This window comes from Dermacentor silvarum, chromosome 8 (assembly GCF_013339745.2).
Source record: "Dermacentor silvarum isolate Dsil-2018 chromosome 8, BIME_Dsil_1.4, whole genome shotgun sequence".
Lineage (NCBI taxonomy): Eukaryota > Metazoa > Arthropoda > Arachnida > Ixodida > Ixodidae > Dermacentor > Dermacentor silvarum.
In genome coordinates, this window is record NC_051161.1 from 75410284 (window position 1) to 75418404 (window position 8121).

Here is an 8121-nt window from a genome sequence, read left to right on the forward strand (position 1 = left end):
ACCGATGAAGACACGAGTAGGCAAGCCCGTTGACTGTGGAGAAGTTTGGTGAGTGTCCTCAGAAACACTAACACAATAAGTTTAATTCGAAGCAACGCAGCATCACGCGTTTTCATGTGACTGGGTGCCTACCTACACAGGCTTCCTGAGGAAGCTTTAGCACGGGGGTTCCTACTAAAACATTAAAACGGAGAAATAAGTTTTTCTTAAAAAAACACTGCACTGAATTACACGAGACTTACTCTACTTAAAAAATAAGGCAGAACTATAGTTACTGTAAAACGTAGATTTCGTATTTAGGTCACTGATGTTTTCATAAAAATTGTTGAAAATGCCACAATGTAATAACAAGATCATGAAGTATGCTAAATTTTTTTTAAACTATGGGGTTTTACGTGCCAAAACCACAATCTGATTATGAGGCATGCCGTAGTGCGGGACTCCGGAAATTTGGACCACCTGGGGTTCTTCAACGTGCACCGAAATCTAAGTACACGGGTGTTTTCGCATTTCACCCCCATCGAAATGCGGCCGCCGTGGCCGGGATTCGATCCCGCGACCTCGTGCTCAGCAGCCCAACACCATAGCAACTGAGCAACCACGGCGGGTAAAATGAAGTGTACAACTGTGTAACTCATCAATGCAAAATGACATTACAATTAAGTAAACTGGACCTAATATTACATTTAGAGCGGGCAAAGTTGATGCATTATACATTATTGGGAAGTGTACCAATAATATGCGAGTAGGACATTAGTAATGACCTCCGTTAACATTGGAACAAATTAGCATATGCTGTAATATCGTAGATTGAATTTGTCCGCTTTAGATGCTTTAAATGATGCAGTTTACAGAACTTTGATATCTGAACTTGGCGCAGAGTTAGGAACCTTTAAACTTTGTGCTTCTATTTTACAGTGAAGCTGTTAAGGGCTCACTCTTCGATGGTCGCTTCCGGCAATAGAAAAAAAAAAAAACTCTCATTGGTCGTATGCTGTATGTGCGAGTGAAAGCGCGCGAGGGCGAGGGACGCGCGCTTTCATTCGCACATACAATTCGTAAACTACAACAATTCCCAGAAAGTAATCAGTACAAAGCTGAGGTATTAAATTTCTGTCAGTTTTTTTAATACGTGTTTTGAGCCTTTGTGTGTTTGATATATCCGCCTCCTTGTGTAATCCAGTTCAAGGATTAGAATTGGGCTATCTGCAACAGGCGATTTTTGAAACTGTTTTAACACTTAAGAAAATCTCCCTATATATACATGCAGGGCTTTCATCCTGATTTGTTAATCGATTGTGCAGAACAGGGATGCACGCTCACTGGGCTACGTTGAGGGTCAAAATGCTGCGACATACAAGCCTGTATATACTGGTGTTGGTGATGTATGTTGCCATCTCTGCTGTGACATAGCAGCGTTTCTGCCTCGCTGAGTGTGTACCGTATGGCGCAGGTAATGAAGGAAAAAGCGAAACAGCCCGACTAATGTGGTGGTGAGTTAATTGTTCTGCTATTGTCCTTCGCCATGTGGCGAGATCGAAGGGGAGAAAGTGACATGAAGATGACGCCACTCGTCATTGTCAAGTCAGTGTCCTCAACAGTGTAAGGGAAACAGCTGGCAAAGTAAAGCAAGTTTCGAACTTGACTTCTGACTGCTCAAGGACACAATGGAGAGCACACAACCACAATAGATGATGCACAGGCCGACGTCACTGATGCTACGTCACAGCGCCTGCGGTGTGCATCGGTGCGCCTTCCATCGCGGTTGCGCCACTGCTCTGCGTGCCGCATTGTGGCCTTCAGAAAGCACCAACTACTATGACATGTCCTGCTTATACTGCTGTCGCAATAAAAAAAAAGATAGGCTTGCGAATATCGTAGTTTATTCCACAATAATTTTACCGATGTGTATTTTTATAGCTTCTTTTTCTTTTTCCCATTTGATGCATGTGCTGCGTTTTAGTGCTTGAATTGTAAGCTGTAAGAAAAAAATTAAGCTGCAGATCCGCTATGCTACGGCATGCTCATGATATGTCTGTGCGATACACATTACTTGCTTGCTGTTAAAATGAACGCTTATTATTCTGTAATACGTCTGTCATTTCAAGCCATCCGTACGAAGAGAAGGCATAATTTTTCTTCACTTCTATTTTCTCTGTGATGTACAGATTTTACTTCTGAGTACGCTTCTGAACATACCGTAAATTCAGAGGGTTAGTTAGCGGCTTGGGGTTCCATAAAGCGGGTTTTTACGAAATTATCCAGAGCTGGTACTGAAGGTTTCCCGATGTTCGGTTGGCCACACTGTGTGTGACCGATATTCTCTCTAGACTAAACTGTAACGACCAAGCAGGGCGCATTGTGCAAGTTTTCTTTGAATTTCGCTTGATCAACACTGTGAGTAAGTGTGTAAAACCTTTAAGTTTGAGCGTCCAAAACTGGATTTGTTAGTACCCATACGTTTATGTATAGCCTGTCGGTACAATAATGGGAAGGCCACTTCAAATCTTCGACTTAAATTTACCTCTCGCATACCTCTTGTATTCTTCACACCGCGAGTGTTTCCTAGAACCGTGCCGAGAAAATATATGAAGGGATCCCTCCTCAAGGATCCGACAAATGAGCCTTCGAGAAAGATAAACCCGACTCCGACCTACTTCTGGTGCTATTTTGCCCCTCTACATTTTTTGTAGCTTTTTAAACTCCTACTTGCACGTGCTGAACAGCTACCCCGCTACAGGCACCTACCCTAGATTCGGTTCCCCGAGCAGCCAAACACAAGAAACATGCCTATATTCCTTTCTTGAGCCGCCGTTGGTATGCGGCTACCGTGTGGTTTTCGAGCTCTTGAGAGAAATCTAAGACGCCGTGTATTCATCACCTGCATTCACATAACGTTCGAGTGGCGCTTTTTCTGTTCCTCGTGTTTTCTTCTTCTCCACCAATATTATTTCTAAGATCCGTGGCTCGCTTTTGAACACACACAGGTATGAAAAATTGCTCTAAGTCTCAGGGAAAAAATTGAAGAAAGAAAAGGAAGTGTTCCCGCGAGGATAGTTCATCCTGCGGATGGCGGCAAAATTTTTTTATGGTGTACATTTCGCGGTGGTCCTCTTCTCTGGAAAAGCCACAGACAGTCTTCTTTGTGCTCGACTTATAATAGAGCTTCTGTCATTTGGTTCTTGTTTTTCTTGTACCGTTTCTTACTCCTTCTGTCGTTTTCTTCTTTTCCTGTTTTCATTTTAGATATTGCTAGATCCCCGTACCATTTTTTGTATCTTTTTTGCTAGGGATACATTTTTCCGCCTCCAATGGGGAGCCAGCATAATGCTATCTCAAAACAGTAATAAGAAATTACTGGCCTCAAAAAAAAAGAGAGACATGCAGTTAGGTTTCCAATTCAAATGAGATATGCGCTAGAAAGTTTTATATTATAATAATTTATTATTACGTTTCAAAGTAAATTTGGCGCTCCGACCCATGTTGCATGGTATTTACATTTTATATCGACCACGCCGCCTCGCGTCGGCCTTCACCACCATGCGAAAACCATAGGAAAACTCCTCTTGACAGTTTCGCAGTAAAGGAAGTGCACCGCAGGAAAGAGTGAGATGTGATCTTGTGACCTGCGATGCGTAAGCTGAAACTGAGATTTGTTTCAGCGAGTGAATACAGCTAAAGCGAAGGTCACCTAAAACAGCCAATTCGCAGGCAAGGTATTATGCGCGCAATTGTCATCACCACGTTGCGCACGCAGCAGGAATTGCAGATAAGGCAACTTCGAACACACAACGAACATCAGCCTACAGTAATTCAACCGCAATGTCCCTTTCACAGTTAACGAAATCGACAATTGAAATCGACAGACTATCCTAGAACATCTGTATACTTCCTTGTGCGCGGCGTTGCTATTTTGTCTGGCAAACTGCAGGAATTTTTGCCAGTCTCGTTTATGCATCCATGACGGCAGTGAACGGTAACGACTTCATGGAATGAAACTTCGATTGCAAGGCTCCGAAACATAAACCACATCGAATACGCGCTGAGCTAATCGTTCTGGAAAAGAGTAGTCGTGCTCTAGTACTGTGCTCTAGTATACTAGAGCACACTGAGTACTAGAGCACGACCGAGAAGGAAAGCCGGAAGCTACAGCACACTGTAGCTGCCGGCTTTCCTTTTCGGTCATGATCGAGCGCGAAGCCGTGGCATTCAATATGCGTGAAATTCATGGCGCAATCGATGAAAATATTTACGCTTGAAACCACTGCTATCGTAGGTATGCCGATGCGTGCTCACGTGGCATATATATTTTTTTTCGCGGGCTTTTGTCCTTCTTCGAAACAAAAGAATGCTACAAATCCCAGGTTTCCTTATACGCTTTATCCGTCCTTGACTTGCAGACAACTTTTTTTCACAAACTTAAGTAATTGTAACTAACGTAAATAAAAGTTAGCTAATTAGGCTCAATTAGACAATTAGCCTAAACAAGGTCCACCACAATGCAGGTCCTGTAACGCCATCCGTTATTTTTAACGCCTGAAGACATTTATTGGGTACAGACATATTGTGTGAGTATGTAGTCGGTTATGTTTAAAGGGGCGAGGCCTTACTAGCGCCGTGTGTGTGTGTGTGTGTGTGTGTGTGTGTGTGTGTGTGTGTGTGTGTGTGTGTGTGTGTGTGTGTGTGCGTGTGTGCGTGTGTGCGTGCGTGCATGCGTGCGTATTGTGTGCGTGCGTGTGTGGGCGTGTGCGTGTGTGTGTGTTCCGTGTCACTGTTCAGCAACACCAACAAGCCCAACGTGCAACCACCTTAGTTGCCTTCCTGAGCCCCTGGTTAACGTGTAGCTTGCGCGCCTTGTGGCCTTTCAAGTTTGACCCACCTTGTCAGTTTCTGCGAGCTCCTCGTCCATGTTCTTGCCGCCATCCATTGACACACTGAGGCGGTGTCGTCGATGTAAGAGCGTGATCTCCGTCAGATTACAAGACAGCAACTGGTCCTTGCTGCGGCTTATCACAACTGATAGTTTGAACGCGGGCAGGCAACTTGCGAGGACATACTTTAATAGAGGCTGTGACTTAAACAGCGTGCTGTGGACGCAGATCTGCTGCACGCTTTCCGCCATCAATTCATGGAACTGACTGCAATCTCGGCCTTCGATTGCACTTGCGTCGTGGTGGCGGTTATGATAGAACGCCCTGCTTGCTTTCGTTGGTCGACACAATCACGTGACTTACAGAGGCGTGCTAAGCTGCGTACTGGCAGCTAGATGAGCTCTTCTCAGACATCGCCACCAAATTTTATCGACTCGCACAGCTTCGTGCTTGGAACTCACTTCGGCTGCTGCCTGCTGTGGCCAGAAGGCAGCGCGCACCACGGGTATCAGTGATAGTTTACCAGCTGTCCTGCTTCCAATTACTATCTATTTTTACAGCGAAGCTGTATATGTGGCTTGTTTCCAGCGGATCGATGTCCGTAGATCAAAAACCGCGAGCCGATCCCATAGATAGTGCAATACCGGGCCGTCCCGCGGCAGAGGTGAAGCAGGCTTCAAGCACTCCGCCAACTTGCAAAAATAAGTTTAATATCTTGGGTCCAAATACAAGCCGTATCATATATTAAGCTGATAAGAACAGATACGACACTTTGACCCGCGTCAGCCCTTTCTATGTTTGCACCATACACGTGTATATGCCATCCCGTGTATTCAAACTAGTGTTTACCAATCTGAGTGTCTTCTGTCCCCTGACGTCATATGCTCCACATAGGGTCCTTTCCTTAGTTCTGCTTTGACTGTGAAATGGGTAGGCCTCGTGTTGCACTGTCTGAAGCCGAACAGCGTGCCTACCAAGAACGACGGCGTGATCAGAAAAGGGAATGGGCACGGCGCGGTGGCGGCGGCGGAAGGAGACCACCGACAGTGAGCGTGCCGCGGACGCCAAGCGTAAGCGTGCTGCCCACCAGGACTGCGAGGCGAAAGATAAGCGAGCCATCCGTGTGGCCCCGATCCCGCTAACTTGGAACGTTTCACCGGAGCTACGGGCAATCATCTCATGCACAGCTTCGCTGGTCATTCACTTTCACAGAGTGGAATGGCATCGAATTTTTTTTTCCTTGGACGCCTGCGCTTCGCGAATGCATGTCGGAGCCGCCAAATCAACATCTTTCAGTTGAGTGTTCGACCACCTCATCAGAGACGTCTTGCCTATTTCATGACCCAGTCTCATGCTTGTCACAGTTATTTGACATCCTTTCCTCGCGTGCGACCTCCTTCTCACTCGGCGCTCCGGTGACGCAACACGCTGCAGCAGTGAACGATCCAAATTTGTTTCTCAAATGAAGGACCGTTTTTCGCTGGAATAGTTCCCATTTAAGATCTTATCTCCCTAGAGCCTCACGTAGTGCGCTCATCTTATCTCCTTCAGATGCTCCATCATGTGCGATCCCGATACTGCCACCAAAATTGTTGCGGGGTCGCCAAGTTGCTTCAATATCATATTCAATAACAACACTAATTGCAATGATTCTAATTGCAATAATTGCATATTCTGCCGCTTCGGCCGTCACTATTCCCGACTCTCTTGCCGCACACATCATCTCCTTCCTTCCTTGCTTCGTGTGTGTGTGTGTGTGTGTGTGTGTGCATGCACATCTACATCGTCTATACGTACAGATATGTACGTGTAGCCCGGTCGAAATGTTAGTGCGAAATTGGCACATGCGCCGTCTTGCATCAATTGTAGCTATATATATATATATATATGTATATATATATATATATACCTCAAGGTAGGTGTATCACTGGTTACCGCAAGGTTATAATTGAATAGTTGATGCAGTTCTTCATAAACAAGTGTTTATTAGCGATGTTTCGGCCGGAGACCGACCTTTCTCATAACCGAAACCCAAATGTACCGAAACCCTGTACATTCGGTTTTCAGTTGCCCGTATATGAAAATACAGGTCACTTTGTTCCAGAAGCGTTTCGAGCACCAAGATTCAAGCCTTCAACCATTATAACGACAAACTTTTTGGAAGCACCGTCTCCTTTTAAAATCGTTTGCAGAATTCTTTGAAATCAAAATACGCTTCGCATGTGAGCGCGTGCGTTGTAGACACTACCGACCCAAAGCACTAACGACAGTCTTGCTTTCTTTAGTTAGGATTTTTTTAGTAAGGGTAGGGAAGTGAGGGGGAGGATTGTGGTGCTGTAAGATTTAGGATGGTGATAAAATCTTTTCCAGAGGGCTCTACCGACGCGAACAATGCAGCGAAAAAATTCATTTGAAGCGTTCTGAATTCATTACTGCTAACCTTGCACTTAGAAGTTTTGCTGTCGATTATGCAGATTGTTGTTCCCATTTTAGTTGAGCCGCAGTTAGCATTGAACCGTCAACCATAATTAAAATCATTTATCTCACGTCAAGAAATTAAGGGATAAGAGACAGCACATTTGGATCGAAAGGCACCTGTCCCCGTGAAGTTCACTCACGTCATTCTGTGCCAGGGACGGGCGGGTGGAAATTCTTATGTTTTCCACACACATTACCGCACTTGGATAAGCAACAAAATGAATATCGATAATCACTCGTGCAATTAAAATGCCATTACAGTAGTCTAACAGACTTATTAAAGTTCCAATTCATTCATTGAAACACTACTACCTTCCTGTTCTTATTGTAAAATGCACGTACAAGTACGTAATACAGAAAGTTGTCACGCATTAAAAGGTGTCAGGGCATCTCGCCTAAATAGTTGAGTCGCTCGTGGCAGATAGCCTTTATCTACCTGTTAGGATGGCTCACGGCAAGTGACCGACAGTTCCAGCCCAAAAAGCAAAAAAGAGAAAAAAAGTAAAACGAAGAAAGAGAGAGATAGAAAGCCTCACTGAGCTAACAACAAATGAATATCGACAGCTCATTATTTATTTTATAGCATCTATTGTGTGTTTGTATATTAAGCATGAGTATAACGAAGTCATATCATCGGTAGCAGAAATAACGAGGCTACACGAAGATTTCCGAAATATGTGGCCATCCCTGCAATGCATGCCAATACGTGCCACGAAATAGATGGGCATTCCAGTAGCACAAATACTTGCTTGCACGGAGCAGAGATGAACTA

General features: G+C 44.6%; 1 non-coding gene across 1 annotated transcript; it reads right to left on the reverse strand.

Moving 5' to 3' along the window:
- Nucleotides 1–5481: 5481 nt before the first annotated feature.
- On the reverse strand, nt 5482–5667 carry LOC119462974 (U2 spliceosomal RNA). Its single transcript, XR_005194323.1, has one exon. It is a non-coding gene; the product is annotated as a U2 spliceosomal RNA (small nuclear RNA).
- Nucleotides 5668–8121: the final 2454 nt, after the last annotated feature.